The sequence below is a fragment of the Anolis sagrei genome, chromosome X, assembly GCF_037176765.1.
Source record: "Anolis sagrei isolate rAnoSag1 chromosome X, rAnoSag1.mat, whole genome shotgun sequence".
Classification (NCBI taxonomy): domain Eukaryota; kingdom Metazoa; phylum Chordata; class Lepidosauria; order Squamata; family Dactyloidae; genus Anolis; species Anolis sagrei.
In genome coordinates this window covers 27,833,286-27,859,186 of record NC_090034.1, presented here as the reverse complement: position 1 = coordinate 27,859,186, position 25,901 = coordinate 27,833,286, and the positions used below count along the sequence as shown (strand labels likewise).

The 25,901-nt window shown below is 42.1% G+C and overlaps 1 protein-coding gene across 2 annotated transcripts in view; it reads left to right on the top strand.

Moving 5' to 3' along the window:
- Positions 1–846: 846 nt before the first annotated feature.
- Positions 847–25,901, top strand: part of ABCA3 (ATP binding cassette subfamily A member 3) — an 85,167-nt gene continuing 60,112 nt past the window's right edge. The window contains exon 1 of one of the 2 annotated variants that reach the window (XM_060786207.2): positions 847–903. The gene's annotated coding sequence lies outside the window, so the exon portion shown is untranslated. Of the gene's footprint in view, positions 1,130–25,901 lie in introns of both variants that reach the window. The other variant, XM_060786208.2, reaches the window with a different exon arrangement.

Sequence of the window (25,901 nt, the reverse complement as noted above, 5' to 3'; positions counted from 1 at the left end):
GGGGTAGACCCCCCTAAAGTTCCTATCCATTTCAGTACAGGGTGACAAAGGCAAGGACAAGTAGACTGAGAGGCAGCTGTTATCCTCAAGCTGTGGCTATGTTGAACTCCATGGCTTCACATTGATGTGGCATTGGGGGCTGTGTGGTGGTGGTGGGAGTGTGGAAAGATAGGAGTATTGTTTTGTGGTCTGTGCTGGTGAAGGCAGTTAATTTAATTGTGCAATAGCACAATGACAAAAAGCTATTCTGTTCTATTCTATTCTATGTATTTGTATATATACCTGGTGTTGCTTGAGTGTCACTGGGACCACTGCCTGCCTGCTTTCTCTTTTCTCCAGCTCTGAGAAGGACAAAAAAAAAGCTATTCCATTCCATTTCGTGTATTCGTGTATATACCCGGTGTTGCTTGAGTGTCACTGAGACAACTGCCTACCTTCTTTCTCCTTTCTCCAGCTCAGAGAAGGACAATAATGCTATTCTATTCTACACCAATCTGCCCAGGCTGTCCTCATTCGTGGGCTCATACCAAACAGATTCAGGAGCCTGGCTTCCCCAACTGAGTCCAGCCACCTGGGGCCTCTTCTACGCTGCCATATATAACCCAGATTATCAATGCAGATAACCCACATGATCTGCTTTGAACTGAATTGTATGAGTTTGTATTGCTTCAGGCCTCCCTGGGAACCCAAGGGAGCAAATGAAGGCCAGGTCGGCCTTAGGACCCAGCAGCAGCAGCAGGCTGGCTGTGTATCCAGCTGCGGCGGAGGGGCGGGGCCTCAGCGTCCTACGTCAGAGAGGGAGGATCTTAAGGGAGCACCAGGATCCTCCTCCTCCTCCTCCTCCTCCTCCTCCTCCTCCTCCTCCTCCTCCTTCCCAGCCGCAGCAGGAGCGCTGCTGAGCCGGTAAGGAAACACCGCACTGTCTCCACCTTGCCTTTTCCCTCCTTCTTCCTCCTCTTTCTCCCTTTGCTGCATCCCTCCTTCCTTCCTTCCTTCTTTCTTCCTTCCTTCCTTCCTTTCCTTCCTTCCTGCCAGCTGGCCTTTGTCCCTTTTGTTGGGCTCTGTAGGCCTTGGCGTCTGCACTGACCACAGAACGCAGACTGGACTGCATTGAGACCCTCTCGTGCAGGTGAGTGGGAAGAAGCTAGCATCTAAGCCAGCCTGCATTGCAATGCATTGCAACCTGCCTCCTGGCATTAATACACTCACTAGCCCCTCTGGTTCCCATCCATACTCCTCCCTCCTCCCATTGTTGTTCCTCCTTTTGCTAGGCATCAGAACAACAACCACAGTAGTAATACTTGTGATCCATTACAAAAGCTAGCATCGTGATCTTGTTTGCTGTGTACTAATCTTGTTGTGTATCTAATAATAATAATAATAGTAATAATAGTAGATGGCGATGACAAGGCCTAGGGAACTTCCTTCCTGCAGGACCTCCAAAGGGCAGAAGGCAAGCCCAGAGTCTTGAGAGGCAGGCAGTCCCTGAGTTACAAACAAGAGCAGTCCTGGAGTTTTGTTCTTAAATTGAATCTGTGTGTAAGTTGGAACAGGGACATTTCTTAAGTGTAACTCCAGCCATATATAGATGGATAGATAGAGATAGGCAGCTCCCAAGTTATGAATGAGAGCAGTTCTGTAGGTTTGTTCTTAAGTTGCATTTGTATGTAAGTTGGAACAGGAGCATTTTTGCACTGTAATTCCAGACAGACAGACAGACACACACACACACACATATACATACATATAGTAAAGGTAAAGGTTTTGCCCTGGCATTAAGTCCAGTCGGGTCTGACTCTGGGGGTTGGTGCTCGTCTCCATTTCTAAGCAAAGAGCCAGCGTTGTCCTTAGACACCTCCAAGGTCATGACTGCATGGAGTGCTGTTACCTTCCCACCGGAGAAGTACCTATTGATCTACTCACATTTGCATGTTTTCAAACTGCTAGGTGGGCAGAAGCTGGGGCTGACAACAGGAGCTCACGCTGCTCCCCAGATTCAAACCTGCAACCTTTCGGTTAGCAAGTTCAGCAGCTCAGCAGTTTAACCCACTGCACCACTGGGGACTCCATACATACATACAATAATAATAATAATAAATCTTTATTTGTACCCTGCCACCATCTCCCCAAAGGGACTTGGGGCGGCTCACAGAAGCACTCCAAGTGCCACACGCAGACAACAATACATAAGCACAAACACAATGACACAAATACAATCAACAGTGCATAAAAATCTCATCAATAAAATCAGAAAAATTCCTTAAAAGCAGTGGAACCTGTGGGCCGACTATCATAATAATCAAAGTGCGAGCCAGTACTATCAATGATTCATCACATTGGCCTGTCTGAACAGCCATGTTTTCAGACTCACCCGGAAGGGGTCCTCAAACTTTTTAAACATAGGGCCGGGTCATAGTCCTCAAACTGTTGGAGGGCCGGATTATAATCTGAAAAAAACAAGAATGAATTCCTATGCACACTGCACATATCTTATTTGTAGTGCAAAAAAAAAAACACACACACACACACACACTTAAAAACAATACAATAATTAAAATGAAGAACAATTTTAACTAATATAAACTTATTAGTATTTCAATGGGAAGTGTGGGTCTGCTTTTGAGATAGGATTGTTGTTGTTGTTGGGTGTTTTCAAGTCATTTCAGACTTAGGTTGACCCTGAGAGAGGGCTGGGTAAATAACCTTGGAGGGCCGCATCTGCCCCCGGGCCTTAGTTTGAGGACCCCTGATCTAATTTCTTTAGGGAGGGTATTCCAGAATTAGGGAGCTACCACCAAGAAGGCCCTCTCTCTTGTCCCCACCAACCGTGCTCCCAAGTTGGTGGGCAGCTCCCAAGTTACAAACGAGGGATTCTGTAGGTTCATAGGGACATTTTGTAAGTGTCACTCTAGCCAAATAAAATATAATATAATACAATATAATATAGTGTATGTATATATATGCTAGCTTTGGATAGCGTAGGGAAGGGTAATGTTTCCTTTGCTGTTTGCGCCCCTGTTTGGAAGATTTCGCCCCGTCACCCTGTGATAATTTGCAAAAATTGGTTTGTTTTGGAAGCAAGGATTAAGGATAAAGCTTCATTGGAGACCCCTTTTCCCCATGATAATAATAACTCTTCCAGGAGTGGATTTCCCTTCCTTCCGAGGGGAAGATTCCTCTCACTTCCTGTTGTCTCTCCCCATTCTTAACTAGGAGTCATTTGTATATCGTATGTTTGTAATTCAGAGACTGCCTATATTGTCATTAGGCAGTCATTAGGCAGTCTCAAGAAGCAGAGTCTTGGTGATGGGTAGAGACTTAGGCCTCTTCTATGCTGCCATGTAATATAGATTATCACAGCAGAAAATCCATGTCATTTGCTTTGAACTGGATTATCTGAGTCTACACTGCCCTATAATCCAGTTCAAAGCCGATAATCTGGCTTTTATATGGCAGTGTAGAAGGGACCCATTTCTGGATCCGCATGGTCAAAGTCCCTATGAATGGCATGCAGATCTTGGCTTATGTCAAACCCATTTTCCTCCGGGGATACATCCCCCTTATGGTTGCCTTCAAAGGGCCACTGAAGCCATGTGTGTACATGTGTAGGTATATCTGCCTATCTATCTTATCTATTTATCTATCTATATTACATAGTGGCCGGTGCCTTTTAGTGTTGACTGAGTTTGGGTCCCCAAATTATTGAATGACAACTTCTTCCCTTTTGATTATTGCTCCTTTTTAGCTCTTATTATTACTATTATTATTGATAATAATAATAAGAAAAGTGAGTGTTCCATGTATTGTAATCTTACAGTCTAGTGCCTTTTACTAAATGTGTTTACATGTGCTGCCTCGAGGTATGAGGAGCAACAGGTAAGAAATACAATGTAGAATTCTAATTATTATTAATAATAATACCAGATGGAGTAATAACTAGAATTCTGCATTGTATTTCTTACTTACTGCTGCTCATAGCTCAAGGCAGAGCCCAATATCCTTAAGGCATACCGTTGTGAAAACATTCTATAAAAGGCACATATTGAAATATATTTCTAATATTATAATACAGGGAACACACACTTTTTCCCAGTTTGGGCCCCTAGGTGTTATCAAACGACAACTCCCATTCCTTTCAATGATCCAGCAGCATCTTCTTCAGGATCAATAGTCATATTGCTTAAGCTGCAATGACTGATTCCAATGGTGGGTAGCAAGAAAGTGAGATTACACTATGTAACAAAATATGAAAAATGTTCTGTTCCTGGTTCAGAAATGTTATTCCTGTTTAAATGTGTGATCTTTACTTTTAAAGTAGTTGTTTTACTCCAGAAACTTCATTTTTATAGCGGCTACAAACGAGGTTGAATTGTTCGCAGGCTTTCATGGCTGGACTTACTGGGTTGCTGTGAGTTTTCCAGGCTGTCTGGGCATGTTCCAGGAGCATTCTCTTCTGGTGTTTCACCTTCATCTGTGGCTAATGGCATCTTCAGAGGTCCGTTGGCAGTGAAGCAAGTGGAGTGTGTATATATCTGTGGAGTAATGTCCAGGGTAGGAGGAAGAACCCTTGTCTGTTTGAAGGAAGTGTAAATGTAATTAACAAGTGTGAATAGCATGGAGTAGCCTTGCAGCTGCAAAGTCAATCAGTGAGGGTATCTGCATAGAGGTAGCCTAGCTGTTTTTGCCTGGAGGCACCTTCTGCTGGGAGGTGTTAATTGACACTTGATTGTTTGCTTTTTGGAGTTCTTGTGTTTCTGGGTGGTATTCTTTATTTACTGTCTTGATTCTGGTATTTATTTTTTAATCCTGGTAACCAGATTGTGTTGATGTTCATGGTTTCCTCCTTTCTGTTGAAATTGACAACAATTGTGTCAGACAACACAGAGAAGCCATTGAAATCCACAAGAAGCACGTGGACAATTTCAACAGAAAGGAGGAAACCATGAAAGTGAACAAAATCTGGTTCCCAGTATTTAAAAAACCACCAGAATCAAGACAGTAAATACAGAACACCACTCAGAAACAGGGGAACTCCAGACTGCAAACAACCAAGTGCCAGTGGACACCTCCCTAGCAGAGGGTGCCAACGGGCCAGGCTATCTCAATCAGATTCCTTCACTGATTGACTTTGCAGCTGCAAGGCTATTTCATGCTATTCAAGCTTGGTAATTGCAATATTCAGACTTGCTTCAAATAAAGGTCCTTCCTCCTACCCTGAACATTATTCCACAGGTATATATACACTCCACTTGCCTCATTGCCAACAGACTTCTGAAGATGCCATTAGCCACAGATGCAGGCAAAACGTCATGAGAGTATGCTGCAGGAACATGGCCATGCAGTCCAAAAGCTCATGACAACCTAGGTTGAAACATGGGTAATGAATCAATTTAATCGTTTTAGTCATCTTGTTGTTGTTCATTCATTTCCGACTCTTCGTGACCTCATGGACCAGCCCACGCCAGAGCTCCCTGTTGGCCATCAGTACACCCAGCTCCTTCAAGATTAATCCAGCCACTTCAAGGATACCATCAATCCATCCTGTCCATGGTCGGCCCCTCTTCCTTTTTCCTTCCATTTTCCCCAGCTTAATTGTCCTCCTGTCTTCTCATGATGTGTCCGAAGTACTTAGTCATCTACATTATTATTTTAATTTAACCTTAATACGTGTCCAGATGTGTAGGTGTTATTTGGTGGGAGGTCCACATTCAGCAATTGTTCTGAATTGTTTCCAGCTTAATTTTCAGTTAATCAAAACTGGAATAATTTGGCTTTGTAGCTGGACTGTTATCCCCCAAATCTCTATTTATTGGCTTTTTCATATTTGCGGATAGAGAGGCCTTGGTTTGTCTCCAGGCTGTGCAAACCACTGCTCGCCTATTTCATCAGATATAATTAGAAGTAATGTCATTAGTATCCGTTATCTCTGATCTAGGCTCTTTATACAACTAATTCTTTAAAGAAAAAAATGAAATCTGATTTGTTGGTTTAAATATCATGGGTTTTGATCAGCACCAGGTGCCTCAAAGGGCAACTAAAGTAAAGTAGGGATAGAAAGTGCCGTGTGTCAGTCAATCCTGGAGCCCCGATTGGCCGGTTCTAACAAGCCAGGAATGGAAATTCAGAGCAAAACAGTCTGGCTCTGTGGAAAGGGCCGTGGTGCACAACCAGGCCTTGGCGAATGCAATTTTTTAAGGCAATTCCCCAGCCAGTTTGGAAGATTCCAGGCTCTGGGTACAAGCAAATAGCCCTTGTGCTGGGACTGTGGGTGCCTGAGGCAAAGGCGTTATCTACTCTTGAATCTCTACTGATGGAGCTACAGTGAAATGCATTTTTAATATTTTTTTTCTTTAGTGGGTTTTAACAGATTTTTTTGTATTTTATGATGCTTTCAGTGGTTGTTATGTTGTCTGTTAAGTTTAATTAGGTTGTGTTGTATTGTTTAATGTGTTTATCTTAATGTGATTGTCTGTATGGTTTCTTTCCGGCAATTGAATGTTTGCCTTACATGTAGGAAACAGCCGTGAGTTTGTTTGGGGAGATAGGTCAGTATACAAACAATGTCTTCTTCTTCTTCTCTTTCTTCTTCTTCTTCTTCTTCTTCTTCTTCTTCTTATTATTATTATTCTTATTATTATTACTTACACCGTGGAATTAACACAGTTTTACACCACTTGGAGTCACGTCAGTTTGAGGCTGGATCTACACTTCCCTATAACACTATGTAACTAAATTTGGAAAAAAAAAGTTCTGTTCATGGTTTGAAAGTGATTCCGGTTTAATTGCACGGTCCTTACTTTGAAAGTCATTGTTGGCCTTCAGACACTTCGCTTTTGTAACTGCCACAAACTAGGTTTTTCTTTTTATATAATTGGTTTTATATGAATTGGTTGAGACTCTTATCACATATTCATTGAACAACTACAGCAGGATGTTCCTCCCACAAAAACAAAGTTTTTGCAGTTTGATAAACTTTCCCCCCATGTTTTTATGATAGAATCAATTAGGAAATGGCATTGATCACGCAGGAACAAAAATAATGTTACATAATGTAATATATTATCATAATATCTTTATATTATTGTATAATATAAATTATTTTCGGGTCAGGAGCGACTTGAGAATCTGCAAGTTGCTTCTGGTGTGAGAGAATTGACCATCTGCAAGGACGTTGCCCAGGGGACACCCGGATGTTTGATGTTTTACCATCCTTGTGGGAGGCTTCTCTCATGTCCCTGCATGGGGAGCTGGAGCTGACAGAGGGAGCTCAACCCGCACTCCCTGGATTCAAACCACTGACCTGTCAGTCAGCAGTCCTGCGCCACCAGGGGCTCCAATAACAACAACAACAACAATAATATGTGCTTCAGGATGTCCCTCCCACAAAAACAAAGTCTGTGTAATTTAATACATTTTTTCTCATGTTTTTATGATAGAACCAATTAGAAAATGACATTTAGAACACAGGAACAAAAATCATAGTATTACATAGTGTAATGTATTTTAATATTATAATAATATAATATAATTTGATAATGTGATAATGTAATAATATAATGTGCTGCAGATGCCCCTCCCACAGAAACAAAGTCCGTGCAGTTTAACAAACTTTGCTCGTGTTTTTATGAGAGAACCAATTAGGAAATGACATTGATCATCCAGGAACAAAAACCATGTTACAGAGTGTAATCCAGTTTCTGAATCTAGATTTGAACTGAATTATATGAGCCTCCGCTGCTATATAATAAGGTTCAAAGCAGATAATCTGTATTAAGAAACTGGATTATATGGCAGTGTAGATTGGGTAAAAGTGTGTCAAACTGCATCGGTTCTCCAGTGTAGATGCACCATATATTATACAAGAAAAAGACCCAAAGAGAGGGCCCTGTTTACTTTGTGACTTGGAAAAGAAATGTATAAGGATGTGATATGGAGGGGGATGTTTCCCACAGTGAGTAGATGATATGTCAGGTTTGAGGATTTTCATCATTTTCAGACTTTATATAAGATGGAGAAATTCATTTGGTAAGCAAAATGGTAGGCTGAGAAAAGAAAATCTGTACTTATGTTGTGCTGTTGATCTTCTATGATATACTCAGTGTAAAAACCCCTGTATTTCCTTACTAAAAACCCACAAAGAACTCTATTTCTCTGTTTATGCTTCTGGCTTGTTGGGGCTAGTAGCTACCCAGGAGTCCCAATGCAATTTCCAGACCCAATTTCCAGTTGTTTTAGACTTGACTGCTGATAAGGCTGAATTTAATGAACAGCCCCCGGTGATGCAGTGGGTTAAACGGCTAAGCTGCTGAACTTGCTGACCAAAAGGTCAACGGTTCAAATCCAAGAGCGGAGTAAGTTCTTGCTGTTAGCTCCAGCTTCTGCCCACCTAGCAGTTTGAAAGCATGCAAATGTGAGTAGATCAATAGGTACTGCTCCAGCGGGAAGGTAACAGCACTCCATGCAGTCATGCCGGCTACATGATCTTGGAAGTGTCTATGGACAACACCGGCTCCTCACTTAGAAATGGAGATGAGCACCACCCGCCAGAGTCAGACTTGACTAGACTTAATGTCAAGAGGAAGTTGTTTTAGTAATCTACATTATTATTTTAATTTAACCTTAATACACGTCCAGATGTATTAAGGTTAAATTAAAATGAACCTAATGAAAAGCAAGGGCAAATTTGCAGCTCACAAAAGTAAGCCAAGGTTTTTGGAGGCACTTTTAACATTCTTGTTCTTACTGAATCGTAACCTGGGCAGTAACATACATTCATTATGCTGCTGACTTCAGAAATAACTATATCCCAAATTAGTAGGACTTCTTTGAGAGATGATATGCCCAGGATAGGGTTATATCACCATCGTCTTTGCCCTTCTTCTCTTTCAGCAAATACGCATTGAACACACCTTTCTTTTCTGTCAAAATAGGTTTAGTTCTGTCCTTCCCTCTAATACTCTTCTAAAACTGCCTTAAAAGCCAGCTGAATCCAAACCTTTTTGGATAGGTTTGTCTTATTACTTCTTCGCCCTTCACTTGTAATAAAAGTGGAGTTTTCCCTGCACCTCGAGGCCAAACCCCGGAACCTGCCAGCAGGATAAAAGGATTGGAAACAGACTCTCATGTAACTATATATTACCGTTATCTCCTGCCCTTTTACTTTAAGGCAATACCTGAGGTTCTCCTACTCCTTCCCTCCTTATCTTCACAGCAATCTTGCAGAGAATTCAGGAAAAGAGTAACTTGGTAACTGAACCAATTGCCTGGCATTTTGCAGATGAAATCTCTCTGTGACTACTTTTGCACAGATGCTAGAATGGAGTGGATGCAACTTTGCCCTCTGCTTGTCCCATGATTTTGGCATATTTCTCAATTGTGCAACCCAAGGATGTGGTCAGGCTTCTTGGAGAGGTGAGAGCCACCACTTGAGGCTTACATCCTTCGCCTTTTGGGCTTATTTAACAAAGTGAGAGAGGAACCAAGTGGGTGAATGGCGTGCTTCAAGGGTTTGTTCAAACAAGGCAGAGTTCCAGCTTTCCTGAAGGAGGCTGTTATGAAACCATCACTTTAAAAAATCCTCCATTACCAGCATCCCATTTTGGAGCATCCCGGCTCCAAGCGTTTCTGGATGGGACGCTTTTGGTTGCATTGACCAGAGGAGTGCGTCCTTACTGGTTTTGCTGGACCAATCATCAGCTTGAAGTACCATTGGCCAAGGGGTCCTCCTCGCTTGCCTTGCTTGCATGGGATTCAGAGACATTGTTTCAGGTTGGCTCTACTTTTTGCTGAAGGGACAAACAAAGAGGTGATGCTGCTTCATTCCCTTGGCTTAGTTCCATCCTGTATGGTCTGTCTGTCTGTCTATCTATCTATCTAATCTTATTCAACCCCAAATGGGATTTTGGACTTCTACTCCCACAATTCCCAACAGCCTCAGGACCTTTCCTTTTCTACTCCTTTTCCACTTAAGTGGCTGAGGGGGGAAAGGGGCCTGAGGCTGTTAGGAATGATGGGAGTTGGTCCAAAACATCTGGAGGGCCCACGTTTGCCCATGCCACCTATCTATCTATCTATCTATCTGCTGGGTTGTCTTGTGTTTGGGGATTTGATGCCCCCAGCATGCAGATGACATCCTGTTGTTGTCATCCTTTTGGCTGCAAGCCTTGGCCTGAAACCAGCAATGTCAAACATAATTTTCACCAATGGCCACGTCAGCCTTAGTATGGTTGTCTTCAAAGGGAGAATCCATGGAAACAGAGTGCCAACTGTAATTCTTTTACGTAGTGGTTAGTGTTCTCTAGGTTTTTACCCAGATGTTATTGAATGACGACTCCCATGAATTTGTATTACATTATGTAACAAAATTTGGTTTGAAAGTGTAATTCCTGTTTAATTGTGCAGTCCTTACTCTGAAAGTAGCTGTTATATTCCTGAAACATGTTGTTTTTGTGTTTGCCACAAACTAGGCTGAATTGGTTGTAACTTGATGACATATTCACTGAAAAACTATCGCAAAATGTGCTATAGCAAGCTAATGACATTTATAACCCAGGGACACAATTGTGTTACAGAATGTTATTATTATTACTATTATTCATTTCTTAATCTAAATGAATAATAGTAATAATAATAACACTCTATAACATGATTTGTTGTGTATTAGGTTTCAGTATCAGGGCAAATAGTTACATTTAACTGCTGGGAGAGATCATCTGGAGTTTTGGAGTTTGGTACCAAATTTATTTTGACGACACCCAATTCTATTACTCCTTTCCACCAAAAGCCAAGGATGCCATCCTGCCCCTAAACCAGTGCCTGTCATCAGTAATGGACTGGATGAGGGCCAAGAAGTTGAAAGTAAATCCAGGTAAGACAGAGGTACTCCTGGTCAGTTGGAAGGCAGATCAGGGTGCGGAGTTACAGCTTGTACTGGACGGGATCACACTCCCCCTGAAGACACAGGTTTGCATTCTGGGGGTGATCCTGGACTCATCAATGACCCTGGAACCCCAAGTGTCAGCAGTGACCAGGAGTGCCTTTGCTCAACTAAAATTTGTGGGCCAGCTGTACCTGTACCTTTAGATGCCAGATCTGGCCATGGTAGTCCATGCCTTACTGCAACGCTCTCTATGTGGGGCTGCCTTACAAGATAGTTTGGAAGCTCCAACTGGTTCAGAGATCGGTAACCAGGCTGCTAACTGGAGTGCTGTACTATGAGAGGACAGCTAAATACAAAGTGCTGGTTGTTACCTATAAAGCCCTAAATGGTTCAGGCCCAGGCTATTTGCAAAACCACATCTCTGTTTACAAACTGGCCTGAGCACTGCAGTCTGTGAAGGAGGCTCTGCTCTCGGTCCCACCCCCATTTCAAGCATGGCTGGTGGGAACAAGAGAGGGGGCCTTCTCTGTGATCGCTCCCCACCTCTGGAACTCCGTCCCAAAGAATTGAAAACTGCTCCCTCTCTCCTTGCTTTTAAAACTTCTGAAAACCCACATATGTACTGTGGTGTATGAAGAGGAGGAAGACTAATACGCCTGACTTATATTCTCATCTATATATGTTAAATTTTGTCTAGAGACTGGAACTGTCTTCAGCCCCACTGACTGTTGTATAACATATCGTCTTTTTATAATGGTTTCAGCCATTGTTCTTAGTTGCTTTTATTTAATGTCAAATTTATAATAATTGTTATATTCGTACAGGTTATTGAAGTTCTTACTATCAATGATTTTGGCTGTTATTAAGCTTAGAATTAGGTTGCTGCTATAATGTCTAATATGATTTGTCCTGATGTGATTTGTCTGAATGTCTCTCCCTTTTGGCATTGAATGTTTTGCCATACATGTTGAAAACTGCCTTGAGTCCCTTTGGGGAGATAGGGTGGTCTATAGATAAAGTATTAGTATTATTGTTATTGTTATTTATACAGTCTTCCAATTACAAAGGGCCCTTGCGGAAAATGAGTTTATTGGGTCCAGACTTTTTGTTGGCAACGTGGGAGAGGCACCCTTCTTGTTCTCTTATTGCAGATGAATAAGGACTCTTCTTGTTTTGATGTTTTACCATCCTTGTGGGAGGCTTCTCTCATGTCCTTGCATGGGAAGTTGGAGCTGATAGAGGGAGCTCATCCACGCTCTCCCTGGATTCAAACTTCTGACCTGTCAGTCTTCAGTCCTGCCGGCACAAGAGTTTAACCCATTGCACCACCAGGGGCTCCTAGCTTTTGACCGAAAGGTTGCAGGTTCAAATCTAGGGAACGGTGTGAGCTTCTGTTGTCAGCCCCAGCTTCTGCCAACCTAGCAATTTGAAAACATGCAAATGTGATTAAATCAATAGGTACTGCTCCGGTGGGAAGGTAACGGCGCTCCATGCAGTCAGGCTAGCCCCATGACCTTTGAGGTGTCTGTGGACAATGCCAGCTCTTCGGCTTAGAAATGAAGATGAGCACCAACCCCCAGTTGGACACGACTGGACTTAACATCAGAGGAAAACCTTTACCTTTACTTTACCATGCTTAAAAAGGAGGGCCGTTCATTGAACCCCACTAGTGTCAGTGTGTATAGTATAATTTGAGTCAGAAGTTAGTTCAAAAACATATATTGCTCTTAAATGCCTCACTCAGCCTGCCTCTTGGACTTTGCTCAGGCCCTAAAGGGAGTTCATGAAACAATCAGATAAACCAACTATGAAAACTCTAACCTGGGAAAGAAGGGGAAATAATGCAATGCAATTTTTTTCACACCACAACAGCCATGGCTTTGTGGAAGGTGTGAGAATGGTTTCATTAGTTGTTCAAAGTGTGGGCACTCGAGCTGAGAAACTGGTTTCCAATCCTCAAAAGAACAAAGACCTTCAAAAGAAAGGCCAAACTGAGATGACTGCCTTCAATAGTGTACTCTTAGTTAGAGAGAGAGAATGGAGTTAGAAGGCAATCCAATTTCTGGGTCACATGTTGGAAGCCTTCCTTTTATTGCAATCTCATAGCAGGCAATGAGGGAAATGACTGTATTTTTTTGTGGATTACAGTTCCCAATTAGCCTGGCCAGAGGATACTGGAATATGTTACTCAAAATGAACTTTTCTACTTCTTTTGCTACTCCTTTTTGAGCGGAGTTCCTATCAGAATGGCCTGTACTTTAATTTCTCCTTTGGAATAGGCTCTCTCAAACTTTTCACACTTCAAAGGACTTTATGCATTACCAAGCGGAATGGAAGATACACAAGAAACAACTGGTTTATATGAGTTAGATTCTCCAGTATCTTGCATACAATTGTTTTTCTGCTCTCACTAGAAGCAGCTTTTCAGAATCTGTAGCCAAAAATAATGCCTATCCCACTGCTTCCTGTCCTTTTGACTGGTGATTCCAGGGTCTGCATTTGAAAAGTGTTCCATGCAAAGCATGTGTCCTATGGGGCCTTTCCAGGTACGTTAGCTCCCAACATGACACCTGTTTGGCGATTTACAACTTCCAAAGCCAGCCGGCCATTGGCCATAAGAGCCAAAGAGGCCATGTGTCAGATGGAAACACCCTGCAACAGGCCCTGCTCTTCCCTGTCATTCAGATTGACCTGAAGCATTTTGTCAACTGGTTAAACTGGTCAGGTGCTGCAGGTTTGAGACGTGACAACATACCTGAATCCAGACTAATTGATACCTTTTGGAGCGATATAGGAAGGATATGGGTGCAGGGAGATGCATGACCAGGAGGGTATAAATGCATTGTGAGGCCCAGTTGTTCGAATCATGTTATGTATGTCTTGATCTTCTGTCGTGTGTGTTTCTCAGCCTGGATTATGTATTAGGAGCATGGATGAGAGCTATACAGTTCTGGCTGCTCATACGTTTTCAAGCAGACCCTGATAGCTGTATTCCCTCTCTGTTATCAGATCATTTTATTTCAGAATAGTAGTCTTTGATTCTTAGAAAGATTGAAGCCATTGGCCTGTCTTTGGAAGCACTCTTAATGTTCACCAATGTGGAAGCCTGCAAGTCAGCCAAGAGCAGACTTTTGCATCTTGACTTTCATAATCTGGCTCTTACAGCAAAGACAACTAGTTCCCTTACCACATCATTCATTCCGTGCAAACCTGGAGTAATTATGGCAGCTTATCTTTACTTATTTTGATGAATCCCACTCAGAGGAGAGCTTTGGCAACTGCAAGATGCAATGTGTTGCCATCATCAGCTCTTTTGAGTGGGAAATATGTCAAAAATTGGGATGTTCGCAAAAGGTTTGTTCTTGTGACTTGGTTTCTGTTGTAAAACTTTATCATTCTTTGTTTGTATGCCCTAAATATGATAATATACGGATGATTCCATTTTTTCACAGTGTTCTCAATGGCAAGGGTTGATACAATTCCATACCTTCTGACCAACTCTGATGCATTCTGTTTGTGAGACTGCTGCAAATGTTATTATTCTTGAGATCAGTAACTCTTAATTGAGTTTTCCTTTGTATTGGTGGATACCTCTTGTTGTATATGCCTGTGCTGTGATTTTGTTGGTGTGTGCCAATAAAGGCTGTGTGAGTGAGACTGTATGTGTGTTAGGAGTGAGCCGCATTGGGAAAAGTTACTCTTTTGGATGATGGCCTTCAAATGGGTGGGGGATTCTGGGAGCTGTCATCCAAACCACTAGCCTGGGTTCAACGTAATGGGTTGAATGTGACAGAGTCGTGCCAAATGCTGTGAATTAAGGCTCCGGTTGAGAGGGCTGTAACCATGCCATTCAGATGCCTCTCTGCACTGAAAAGCAGGCCAGTTGTGTGGTGACGCAGCCTATGTGCAGAAGGTCTCACCCGGATTGAGGAAGGCCAGCTTTGGAGAGCGGAGTGAGTGGAGAACTTCTCCAACTTGCTCAAGAGAGCAAACATTTTGAACCTTGCAGAGAGGTTGTTGAAGAGATTATTAATATTTGAAGAACTCGAGAAGTGGAGCTTTTAAGAGGAGTGGCCCCTCTGAATGAATGAAAGAAGCTTCTGTCCGAAGCGAAAGGGAAGGGGAGGCCTTGTGTTTAACTATCCTCCTTCTGGGAAACATTTGGGTGCAGCTGAAGAGTGAATGAGATCACCAATCCTTTTCCCTTGAGATCCAAAATTTCAAGTGGCTTTATGTAGCCCCAGTTGTGTCATTTCTGAAAGAACACTGGGTGCACATGTGCCACTTGGCTCCAGATCCTTGACATGCTGTGACGTTTCTCCCCATGAGAGGAGTGCGCAGCTATGGCGAACATGGGTGGGGGGGAGGGGGCGGTCTTGGTGGGCTGCATATTGATATTATATAGTTGCTTCTTCAGCAAATGCTTCAGCTATTCTTCGTGAAAGGAAATATCATCCTGTTTAGCAATTATAAGTAAATATTTGATTTCTACACCTATTTTATATACCTATATACTTGACGACACATAAGAATTTATTGGGCAGAAAGTGTTGGGTGTTGAAAAAGTTTAAGAAGCCCTGGTTTATAATACCAATCAACCCTGGCTGTTATCAGTAGTGAGGGATTATGGGATTTGCATTCCGTCAACATCTGGAAGACTGCTTTTATTTATCAAGGAGTAGATGTCAAAACAAAACAGTAAGAACCTGAGTTCATCAATTTGCACAAAGGCGTGTTCATTATTATCCAGCTACAGTGATGCACTTATTTAATATATATCCGGGATTAAGTCAGATTCTTCTGCCTTGAATACCAATTAGGTGTTAATCCAGATTGGCACGATTCACTGATCTATCAGAATGAGTGTACACACTGCCTGAACACAGGTTCGGTGTATGGTGTCGACATCTCTTCAGCCTGCCTTAGAAATGCAAAGAACTCAAAATTTGGGCAGTTTGAGTAGAACATAAATTAACAGAACATGAAGACCTTTGATAAAATTTGGAGCATTCATGAAAATAGTTGGTCCCTTGGATGAAAAACCTTTGTGAGAACAAGATACATTTATGTAGGGCTGATTGAAGCTCACAAAACTTTCCAAAATGCTCCGTTTTGTGGATCCTGGGGCTACTTTTATGTTTGGGATATAACAAATGTAGCATTCAATGACCATATGGCTGCCCTTTGGCTGTCTCACACCACATGCCATTAAATGGCAGTAAGGCCATGAGTTGTCCTGTGCTGAGTGAGGATGTCAACTAAGGAGATTCCATCTGAACATTAGGAAGAACTTCCTGACTGTGAGAGCCATTCAGCAGTGGAACTCTCTGCCCCGGAGTGTGGTGGAGGCTCCTTCTTTGGAAGCTTTTAAGCAGAGGCTGGATGGCCATCTGTCAGGGGTGATTTGAATGCAATATTCCTGCTTCTTGGCAGGGGGTTGGACTGGATGGCCCATGAGGTCTCTTCCAACTCTTTGATTCTATGATTCTATGATTAGCGGATTTCCTTCAAAAGTCCTAAGAGTCTGAACCTGAAGAACCGAGAGGAGGGACTGCACTGAGTGTGATGCTGGGTGCCAACAACATATCAGAAAGAAGATGTAATTGTACTACGAAACCAAATTTGAAAACAAAAATCTGTTCCTGGTTTGGAAGTGTTATTCCAGTTTAATTGTGCGGTTTTTTCTTTGAAAGTAGTTGTTCTACTCCAGAAACTTTGTTTTTTGTGACACAAACTAGGTTGAAGTAGTTGAGACTTGATGATGAGGGACTTATTGAAAAACAGTTGAAAATGTGCTATAGCAGCAGGATGCCTTGGGGAAAAAACAAAGTGCAGTTGAATAAACTTTCCCCATGGGTTTTTTAATGATAGAAACAATTAGGAAATGGCATTTATAACCCAGGAACAAAGAAAAATGTCTTGTTAATATTTCATTTGTCTGGGTGCAAACCTTCAACCATCAGCCTGATGACAGATGCTTTTAATCCCTTCCCGGTCTCTGTCTCCCCCCCCCCCCCTTCCAGTGTGGTAGGTATGACTTTTGGAGAAAAAATTGCCGCTTTCTTGTTCTGCTAAAAGCTCAGCAGGCGAAGGAGCAAAAGACTGGCTTTTCTAAGGAGGCCTATTATTAAAGAACTAGGTGTTCAAGAACTCTTCTCTCTCCACAGCTGTGATAATAGCTTTCTTTTGCCTTGTAACACAGTGGCATGGATCATACCAAGACTAATGACTGGAGCAGCCTTTCTTAAGCTAGTGCTCTCCGGGTGTGCTGGACTAGAACTCCCATCACCTTCACTTAGCAAGGTGTATTTTCCATTTGGAGCTTTCTGTTGGTTACTCTGTGATGCTGTCTTTCCTCTCTCTTCTTCACTCTCAATCTCAGTATTGCTCACACTTTTTTAACTTTGTTGACGCTTTAGAAAACTCTGAAACTAGTCTCCTGGTGGAGAGAAAAAGTAGGGTATAAATAAACATAATAATAACAACAACAATAGCAACAATAATGGGAAAGGGAGAAACTGTTTCCACAATGGGAAACATGCTCTTTATGCCTGTTACCTGGGTATCTCGTGGCTTGGCCTTTCATTGCTTGGCCTTTGTGAGGAAAGAGCACTGGCTAGAGCAAGGGTTCTCAAACTTTTTCAGCCACAGAGCCCTTTTTGAAGCAAACGTTTCTTGTTTAGCCCCAAGAAAGGTTTGCATTATTATGTTATATATATTGTGTGTGTGTGTGTGTGTGTGTGTGTGTGTATGTGTGCGTATATATGTGTGTGTATATATATATATATATATATATATATATATATATATATGTATATATATATATATATATATATCATATTAGGCATGGGCCAGATGGAGGTGGAGAGTATTGTCGAAGGCTTTCATGGCCAGAATTACTGGGTAGTTGTAGGTTTTTCAGGCTATATAACATGCCCATATAGCCCAAAAAACCTACAACAACCCAGAGATGGAGAGTGTTTGTGTGAAATAATTCACACAGTGCAAAAAAAAAAAGGAATGAAAGAATCATAGAATCATAGAATCAAAGAGTTGGAAGAGACCTCATGGGCCATCCAGTCCAACCCCCTGCCAAGAAGCAGGAATATTGCATTCAAATCACCCCTGACAAATGGCCATCCAGCCTCTGCTTAAAAGCTTCCAAAGAAGGAGCCTCCACCACACTCCAGGGCACACTCCACTGCTGAACGGCTCTCACAGTCAGGAAGTTCTTCCTAATGTTCAGATGGAATCTCCTCTCTTGTAGTTTGAAGCCATTGTTCCACGTCCTAGTCTCCAAGGAAGCAGAAAACAAGCTTGCTCCCTCCTCCCTGTGGAAAAATACCATATTAAAAATGAAGAATTTTAACCAACATAAAGTTAACCATATTTAAGTGGAAGACCCCAGAGGCCATCCAGCCTTTGCAATAATAATAATAATAATAATAGAAACCCCAGGGGCCACCCAATACAACCCTTTATTCTCAAATGCAAGAAAAGCATAATCAAAACACCCCCACAGATGAGATATAAATATAAAATATAAAACTTTATTTATGCCCTGCTGCCATCTCATCTGTGGAATGCACTTCCAAAGGAGAGACGATCAACCCCATCCCTCCTGGCTTTCAGGAAGAAAGTAAAATCGTGGTTGTGGGACCAGGCTTTTGGTCAGCAGACATAAATCAGCACTTTAGTGGAAATGGACTGGAAAGGTGATTTACATGAGGATACGATTGTATGGGTAACTAACTAAGGCTTTTATACTGTTTAATTAATGGCTTATGTAGTTTATGTATTTTAATGGTTTAATGGTTTTGTTTGAATGGTTGTTGTATTTAATTGTGCATATGTAACGGCCTTGAATTGCTGCCAATGTGAGCCATCCTGAGTCCCCCTTTGGGGGTAGAGAAGAGAAAGGATAGAAACACCAGAAATAAATCTCCAGAGGGATTCAGGGCGGCTCACAAAGCACTCAAAGGTGCAAATGCACAAAATGCAACAAGTGCATAAACAATAACGCAAAAGCAATAATAACATAACATCATAAAACCCCACTGCTTAAAATCAGTAAAATGCAATGGTAACTGCAGATATAAAACAATTGCAATCAACATCAGTCTCATAAAGTGCAAGGTGAAATAATCTCTGGGTCCTTGCATATGTTCATTAAGGATTTCTAAACATGGTCAAAAGCCTGCTAAAAAGCCATGTCTTCAATTGTGTCCCGAAGGCTTGGAGAGTGGGGGCTAGCCTAATTTCCCTCAGAAGGCCATTCCAAAGCTGGGGGCCCACCACCGAGAAGGCCCTCTCCCTTGTCCCCACCAACCACGCTTGAGATAAGTGGGACTGAGAGGAGGGCCCTCGCAGCAGATATCAAAGCCCATGTCAGTTCATTGAAAGAGATACAGTCTTGAAGATTGGTTGGACTGGAATCATATAGAGCTTTATAGGTAATAACCTGCACTTTGAAATGAGTCCAGAAACTTGTCGACAGCCAATGGAGCTTCCTATAGCTAGCCCTGGTTAGTAATCTGGCCGCTGATCTTTGCACTATCATTTCAGTTTCTCGGCAGTCTTCAAAGGCAGCCCACATAGAGTGCAGATAACTGGCCAGCCTTTGTAATAACAATAACAATAATGATAATGGAGTAACCCCAGGGGCCATCCAATTCAACCCCCTTCTGGCATGAAGGAAAAGCATAATCAAAGCACTTCCAACAGATTGTCACTCAGCCTTTGCAATAATAATAATAATAATAATAATAATAATAATAGTAGTAGTAGAAAACCCTGAGACCATCCAGTACAGCTCCCTTTTTTGTGCCATGCAAGAAAAGCACAATCAGAGCACCCCCAACAATGGCCATCCAGCTTTTGTAATAATAATAATAATAATAATAATAGGTTCGGGCTGAAATAATAATAATAATCATCATCATCATCATCATCATACAAGTCACCCAGCCTTTGCAATAATAATAATAATAATAGTAGTAGTAGTAGTAGTAGTAGTAGAAAACCCTGAGACCATCCAGTCCAACTCCCTTTATTGTGTCATGCAAGAAAAGCACAAACAAAGCACCCCCATTATTGTTGTTATTGTTATTATTTTGTAATCATCATCATCATCATAGCAGAAACCCCAGGGGCCATCCAGTCTTCCTTTTTAAGCCAAGAAAAATACAGGCGGTGAAAAGATTAGTGATCAAAACGATTGCATAAAGAGCACCTCTCCTTAAATCCACCTAGGGATCAGCATGGGGATAAGGAATCAAAGGAAACTGGATGTCAAAGGGTTTATTTTTCTTGCTTTGAGGAAAACCTTTCTGCTTTACTTGTGTTGTGAGCATCATCTCCATTATAAGGAAGAACATTTTCTTCAAGGATCTTGTTAACAGTCTCTAGTCTGCTTTGTACTGTCCTCTCATGTCTAGAGTTTACTCTGTTTTGTTCTTCTTTCTTATTTTCAAACACTTCTAGCTTTACCTGAACGCCCTGCATTGCTTCATGTTCTCTTGTGTGTTTTGAATTAATGTTAGAATCATAGAGTTGGAAGAGACCTTGTGGGCCATCCAGTCCAACCCCCAGCTAAGAAGCAGGAAAATCCCATTCATTAAGCTGTTACAATGCTTTTTCTTTGAATTTTGTACATCCATATGTCGTGAGTTTTGGCAGATTTCATAGAATCATAGAGTTGGAAGAGACCTCATGGGCCATCAAGTCCAACCCCCTGCCAAGAAGCAGGAAAATCACATTCAAAGCACACCCGACAGATGGCCATCCAGCCTCTGTTTAAAAGCCTCCAAAGAAGGAGCCTCTACCACACTCCGGGGCAGAGAGTTCCACTGCTGAATGGCTCTCACAGTCAGGAAGTTCTTCCTCATGTTCAGATGGAATCTCCTTTCTTGCAGTTTGAAGCCATTGTTCCGCGTCCTAGTCTCTAGGGCAGCAGAACACAAGCTTGCTCCCTCCTCCCTATGACTTCTCTCATGTATTTATACATGGCTATCATGTCTCCTCTCAGCCTGGTTTATTAATTTTAATAATTGTACCATTTACACAGACATAGGCAAGCACCCTCTGCATAACTGTGGGTGATGTTTCAGCTGATTTAGACGCTATGGATATTATCGTGCGACTCGTATGCAATGCTTTTTGATTACAAAATCTGCAATCCCTTCCAACTGCCAAGCAGACTTGTTCTTAAAAACAAAGAATTCAGTGTTCTTTCCTTTCTTGAGATGTTAGGTGCAACATGTACTAACTGCTTGGAATTTCCAGGACAGGGCGTGAGATTTATTTCTCCTCAATACTGCTGGTATTTCAAGGATCTTGTTAACAGTCTCTAGTCTGCTTCGTACTGCCCTCTCATGTCTAGAGTTTACTCTGTTTTGTTCTGCTTCTTATTTTCAAACACTTCTAGCTTTACCTGAATATCCTGCATTGCTTCATGCTCTCTTGAGACTTCATTTGTTTGGGTCAAAGTAGATAGTATACCTGTCAAGTTCATTTTGGTCCCACTGCCTTTGCTCGTCTTGCATTGATACCATCCTGTTCCTGGATCAATTGGGCGTGTGCGTGTTTCTAATTCCGGATCAATTGACAGGTGGCTCAGAGTGGAAACAGACCATCATCCATGTTCCATGCACAGTGGCTTATCCGCTTCCATTGTATGAACTAATGTCCCACATTTTTCTGGGATTGTTTTCTGCTGCTTTTGGAGGCTAGGACACAACGGAGCCATGGATTCACATGGCAAGGAAAAAACATTCCACCTAAACATTAGGAAGAACGCCCTGACGGTAAGAAAAGCTGTCCCGCAGTGGGATACTCTGCCTTGAAGTCTGGTGGGATCCCTTCTATGGAGGTTTCTGAGCATCTGTCGGGGGTGCTTTGATTGTGCTGTTCTTGGATTGGATGACCTTTGGGGTCTCTTGCAACTCTGTTCTCAAGGAAAGTCTCCTGGGATGCCATCCTCTAACTCAGCATTTCTCAACCTGGGGATCGGAAACCTTGGAGGGGTTGCAAGGGGGTGTCAGAGAGGTTGTTAAGATAATCAGAAAACACAGTATTTTCTGTTGGCCAAGGGGGTTCTGTGTGGGAAGTTTGGGCCAATTCTATCATTGGTGGGGTTCAGAATACTCTTTGATTGTAGGTGAACTATAAATCCCAGCGACTACAGCTCCCAAATGACAAAATCAATCCCCCCAACTCCACCAGTATTCAAATTTGGAAGTATCCAGTATTTGTGCCAAATTTGGTCCAGTGAATGAAAATATACCCTCTTTATCAGATATTTACATTACACTTCACAACAGGAGCAAAAATACAGTTATGAAGTAGCAATGAAAATAATTTTATGGTTGGGGGTCACCACAACATGAGGAATTGTGTTAAGGGGTCACAGGATTTGGAAGGTTGAGTCACACTGCTCTAACTTCAGACATAGCAAATACAGGCAGTCCCCGAGTTACAATCAAGAGAGGTTCTGTTGGGTTGTTCTCAAGTTGGATTTGTATGCATGTTGGGTATAATTTTTAAGTGTAACTCCAGCCCTATACATATACATATGTATGTATGTTTTGGATTGGATATGGATGTGTTAACACCCTTCTAAGTGTTTGTTTTCCTGCCTGTGCCCCTTGGAAAAGTTTATTAAACTGTTTCTGTGGGAGGGACATCCTGCAGGAGCATCTCTCCCACATTTTGCAGGATCAAAAACATTTTGCTCTAATTCTTCAATGAATGTCTCATAATTGAATCTCAAACAATTCAAACAAAGTTTCTGGAGTAGAACAACTACTTTTAAAGGGAGTACTGCACTTTAAAAAAAAAAACAAAAAAAAAACCACTTTCAAACCAGGAACTGACATCTTTTTAAAAATTGTTACAGAGTGTTATTTACATCCCTGAAGTCCCATACAATCCCAAGGGAGGTACTGAAATTTTGGAAATCTGAATGCATCTTTGTCATCAAGCAGCTTCTGAGGCTGCTTTCTAAGCCTCACTGCAGAAAAACTATGACCTGGTAAATGGAAGGTATAAAATAAATAATCTGCACTTGAAGGGTTGGATGGTGCTCGCCTTTTAAAGCCTCCATGATACAGGATGGAATGCAAGTGTTTAAAACAAGTAATCAAAGCCTAAAGCTACAAAGCTGCATGTCCGTCATCCTGAAAACTCAGTTCTTGTGGGTTTTTTCGGGCTATATGGCCATGTTCTAGAGGCATTTCTCCTGACGTTTCGCCTGCATCTATGGCAAGCTTCCTCAGAGGTGAGGTCTGCTGGAGCTGAAAACTTCTGGTTGCAGTTGGGGGGAAACTGAACCTGGCGAGATGAAGAAGCCAATATTGCAGAATAAATCTCACCAAGTTGAAGAAACCACTGAGGTATTTATTCAGTGAGCTGATAGTGATGTCAGCCTGCAATATCCCACCAAAGTAAGCTGAGATACATTGCACAGTAAAAACAGACGTTTTGTATAGTAGTGTTCCCTCACTACTTCGCGGTTCACTTTTCGCAGACTCACTGTTTCGCAGGTTTTTGCCTCCCAGTTTATGAATGGTTGCCGTTGCCCAGAGTGGCGTTCTAATCCTTCCTCTTGACAACGATGGAGTATGGAAAGGGGTTTCACCCTCCCCCTTGGGAGAGAGGCAACCAATCAAAAGAGATTGCAAAGCAAAGCAGAGATAGCAAAAAAAAAAAAAAAATGTTTGCGGTGCCTTTAAATCTTTCCTCGCTTCTGCCTCACCCTTGGAATGCTATATACATATATATAGCATCCCTACTTTGTGGATTTTCACATTTTGCGAGTGGTACTGGAACATAACACCCACAATAAGTGAGGGAACACTGTAAATTCCTTTGTATTTCCCGCTCCTGCCCCAGCTGGAGCCGGCTTTGCTGTGACTGGCAGAGCTCATTTGGCATCATGATCAGCTAGGTGGGGATTCCCTGGTGAGGTGAGACTTTGGCACTCACCGGCCAATGGAAGAGCATTCCCAGCTCTCGATGTAGATTTCCTCTCCTCCAGTGGATGAAGAGGGGCCAGCTGTCCATTGAACAAAGGGTGCTGAAATGGTTCTTGATTCGATTATGTGGTCTCAGCATGGGACAGACTATTGAACCTAATTGGTCCCAGGAAACTTTTATTATGACAAAGATGGCAATTTGAGTGAGTCCAGTGCCTCTGGCACTATTGTCCATTGAGTCCAAGGCAGAAAATGTTGTCCATCCTGAAAGGATTAAATGGTCAGTTGCTGAGAAAATGAGAAAAGGGGAAATGTCATTGCTGGAAAATGGGGCATGCCGTTCTCATCTTTGGGAACTGCCATGCCAGATGATGAAAGTTTTTGTATGTCCAAACAGCTGTACAAAGGACAGGTGGCCCGTGCCTCAGGATCCTGGTTTTGTGTGTGTGTGTCAGGAGCAACTTGAGAAACTGCAAGTCACTTCTGGTGTGAGGGAATTGGCCGTCTGCAAGGAAGTTGCCCAGGGGACGCCCGGATGTTTTGATGGTTTTACAATTCTTCTGGGAGGCTTCTTTCATGTCCCCGCATGGGTAGCTGGAGCTGACATAGGGAGCTCATCTGCACTCTCCCCAGATTTGAACCTCCAACCTGTGGGTCTTCAGTCCTGCCAGCACAAGGATTTAACCCATTGTACCACCAGGGACTTCTGTTGTCCTCTGCATGGCTGGAGTTATGAGTTGTATGCTGGGTGATTGGATCCAGTTTAATAGAAATTAAGTCCAAGAAGGCAGTAGGCTGGCCCTCCTGTGGTCAATAGGTGAAGATGAAATGTCGGCACAATATTGAGTTGGTGGCAAGACTTCTCCAATATTTTATATAAAGGTATAAAATATAAAAAAGATCAAATATATACACACAAAAGGAGCCCATGGTTATGGGGGACCTGTTCATCTGGAGATCTGAATCCCACGGAGAGTGAGGGGCATATACGCAGTGGGACACATGGATGTCTAAGGGGATCTGATCCCACCCTGGGCATTCATAGGGAAGAAAAGTGTAATAAAAGGCAAATATAAGGTCGACATAAACATGAGTGTCCCATGGATAGTGAGAGAAACTAATTACCTAGGTAGAGGGCAACCCCTGGGGATGAAAGGTGACTCAGGCTTAGTTGGGAAGAAAAGAGGAAGGAAAGAAAGAAAGGAAAGGGTCAGGAAACAGCCAGGAATGATGGTTTAAATACATACATATACATATACATGTTTTAGTAGGATCCAGCTGCAACAGCAAGGAAATAGCAAAAGTGAGTCAAAGATGATACAGAGAGGCAAGAATAGGCAGAAAGGATAAATTTTAAATTTGAGAAATAAGTGCAATATTATAAAATATATTGTTTACTTGGCTTTTCTAACCTTTAGTCTAAAGCCTAGAGATGTAAATGTTCCTTACCTCTGCTTTAGACAAGAGGCATTGGGATCCCTTTGTTTGTGAGTCATTGACATCCCTTTGTTTGTGAGTCGCTTAGTTCTTGGCTTAGACTGAGCAAAGTTCAAATGCCTTTTGTAACATGGATTCCAGTATATTTGTTACCTGTCCATTTCTGCTATAAATATATAAGATATAAAACCTTGATTAAATGTACACAGATCTAACATGGGAAGGAATCTTTGTTAGTCCTTTTGCAAGTTGGCCAAGACTTAATCCCTTTTATACCATTCCAGCCTGGTATCCTTGGCATAACACAAGTTTGCCTTGAAACCAGGAGAACTGCCAGGAGCAAAATGCTTCCAGGGCAATCTGCATAGATCTCTGCCTTTCCCCAGGGTCAGAGAAAAAATGAATTATGCAGAGTACGCAAATGTACATACTGTAAATGTATAGTGTGCATAACTAATGGATGCTTCATTATGAAAATCTGGATGGTTGCTATTGGCGTGTGTGGTTTAAGCACCAGTGTGGTTTAAATACCAATGATGCCCAACCCAAGCAGCTCCTTTAATTGAGTGAATGCAGATCATATGCACTGAAAATGTAAACAGTACCTGAAA